This window comes from Mus musculus, chromosome X, assembly GCF_000001635.26.
Source record: "Mus musculus strain C57BL/6J chromosome X, GRCm38.p6 C57BL/6J".
Classification (NCBI taxonomy): Eukaryota; Metazoa; Chordata; class Mammalia; order Rodentia; family Muridae; genus Mus; species Mus musculus.
Genome location: NC_000086.7, coordinates 4,076,388 through 4,079,385, shown reverse-complemented (window position 1 = coordinate 4,079,385; position 2,998 = coordinate 4,076,388). Strand labels below are relative to the sequence as shown.

The window sequence follows — 2,998 nt, the reverse complement described above, 5'->3', positions numbered from 1 at the left end:
TATATGGGAAAGGTTTTCTTTCAGACCACCATACTATCAGTACATCCTAAATATTTATTCATAGGGCTTTGGATCAGATTATTGGCTATTTTCTGTGTTTGATTTTGCTATATCATACATTTGTTTGTTTGTTTGTTTGTTTGTTTTGTTGTTGTTCTTTTTTTTTTGAGACAGGGTTTCTCTGTGTAGCCCTAGCTGTCCTGAAACACACTTTGTCGACCAGGCTGTCTTAGAAATCCTTAGAAATCCTCCTGCCTCTGCCTCCCAAGTGCTGGGATTAAAGGCGTGTGCCACCATGCCTGTCTCATATCGTACATTTTTAATGAACCAAATATGAACTCAGGAACAGATTTATGACAATTTAATAAAATAGTATACTATTACTCCAATATTTGTTAAGTAGACCTAGTCTTAGTTCAAAAATTAAAAATTGATTATTTTTCCCCTCAGAATTTAAGGCATTTCACAAAAATTTACATTCTGATGAATATTTTATTACTAGTACTTGTGGAACTATTCTTCTAAAACTCAGAGACTCCAGGTCCATCCATTTGCCTAGAAAGAACCCTGATATAGCTGTCTCTTGTGAGGCTATTCTTGGGGCTAGCAAACACAGAAGTGGATGCTCATAGTCAGCTATTGGATGGATCACAGGGCCCCCAATGGAGGAGCTAGAGAAAGTACCCAAGGAGCTAAAGGGATCTGCAACCCTATAGCTGGAACAGCAATATGAACTAACCAGTACCCCCCAGAGCTCATGTCTCTAGTTGCATATGTATCAGAAGTTGACCAGGTTGGCCGTCAGTGGAAAGAGAGGCCCATTGGTCTTGTAAACTTTATATGCCTAAGTACAGGGGAATGCCAGGGCCAAGAAGTGGGAGGAGGGAGGGGAGTGGGGGGGGAGGGCATGAGGGGGCTTTTAGGATAGCATTGGAAATGTAAATGAAGAAAATACCTAATTAAAAAAAGAAAAGAGAAAAAATTCAGAGACTGAGAGAAAGCAACATTCACTGCAAAATCAAATTTTACACATTAAAGACAGTAATACAATTAAATAAGCAATAATCATGTATTAGATAAAAAGAAAAACTAGCTTTAAAGTATATAATTGATCACCCTGAGTTCTGTTCTAGTGGAACAGAACTCTAAAACAGTGGAAGGGGATAGGTAGTAGGGAGGGGACTCTTTGCAGGCAGGAGGCTGGTCTCTGGGAAAGGGGAGGGAACTATTATTGCTGAAGCCTTTGGCTGAATCTCAAGGTGGCAAAGGATCTTGGCCTCCAGAGAGCTAAGCTGAAGGACCCGGGAGCACACCAGCAGCACCAGGACACCAGCAACAGTCACTTCATCTGCCCAGTCACGGGCTCACACAACTCTTGCCTCCTGCAGCAGGAGGATCTTTCCTTCTCACCTCTGGCAAGCTCTCCCTGGGCTGGACTCCTTCACCTCTCCTCAGGCTTTTAGCAGAAGTGGCCACAAGGTGTCCGGAGGCCCTCTGGCAGCCACTATCTCTGGCAGTAGGACACTAGAAAGGGCAGGCTAAAAGGTGGGCGTCCTGGAGCAGTGGTGGTGGTGGAGGGGGATGGGACTGAGCCCCTCAGGAGAAACAAAGTAGCAGTGGGAACCCCCGCACAGGGGAAGACAAAGGGGAAGAGTTGGGAGGTGGGATCTGCAGTGAGCAGCAGAACCTGGGGATGTCCTTCAGAGCCAGACTGAGGTTCTGGAAAGAACAAGGTGGAGCCCGGAGGTGGGTACCTGGAAGCAGCCAGGGAAAACAGAGGGGACTGGGGGCAGCAGGCAGGGAAGCTCAGGACACTAAAATGAAGGGAGGAGAGGCACTTTAAAGCTCTTCCTGACTTCCAAACAGATTTGCAACTATCCTATGGGGGCAGGGCTCTAGACTCAGCAGAGCACCTAGTATCTGGGAAAAGAACAGCCAGTCACTGAGGAGAGTCTCTTGTTCCCCTTTTGGGGAATTCCTGATTCTATTGGACACCAGCCAACAGCTTTGCCACTCTCTAGTACTTCCTTCACAGGGGCCCTAGGGAACCGCAGAGACAGCACCACACAATCAGGTGCCAGGGCTGGTTGGAAGAGGCAGAGGAGCAGATCTCCAGCCCTGCCCCAAAGGAACATTGTGGGCTGCAGAATTTCTCATGAGAGGAAAGAAGGAGATGAGCCTATCACACAGTGGAAAGGGACTGTGCTGGATCAGGTGCCTATAAACCCCTCCCTGTACCTGGAGAAATATGATGGGATTGACTGCATGTATGGGCTGGAATTTCACACAGATAAGAGGGTATTGTCCCTAAAGGTTCTTTCTGACAAAGTGGCATCATCTCGAGTCACTGATGCCAGCCTTGCTGATGTCATAATTGGCAAAGCAGTTATTCATCTATTTGAGGGTGAGCATGGCTCTAAGGACGAGTGGAGGGGGATGGTCCTGGGACAAGTGTCTATCTTGGATAGCAACTTTTATATTACTTATAAGAGAGATCCTGTATTATACATGTACCAGCTTCTGGATGATTATAAAGAGGGTGACCTCCTTATTGTGGAGGTGTTCAGTGATCTCCCTCCTTTAGACATCGACCTGGAGCTTGTGGATGGCCTGATAGGAAAACACGTGGAATACACCAAAGATGACCACTCCAGGAGGGTCGGAATGGTCATTCACCAGGTTGAAGCCAAGCCTACTGTACTTCATCAAGTTTGAAGATGATTTCCATATCTATCTCTACGACCTGATAAAACACTTCTAACCATTTGTTACTGCATTATCACAACTACAGAAATAAAGTTAATTTCTTTGGAAATAAAGTTGAAGTTGTAATTTCCAGATGGGCTCAGGTTGCTGCTCTAGAGTGTGTCCTGGGCTCAATGCAAACATACCAGTTGTCCTGAAAAATGCAGGCTTCTGTGGGTATGGCATGCTGTCTGAAGCACTCTGCTGGGTGTGTTTGGTGAGTGGAAAATGGACGGATGGAGCAGCTGTCAAT

The 2,998-nt window shown here is 45.9% G+C and overlaps 1 pseudogene; it reads left to right on the top strand.

The window, feature by feature from the left end:
- Positions 2,091-2,752, top strand: Gm14350 (predicted gene 14350; annotated as a pseudogene).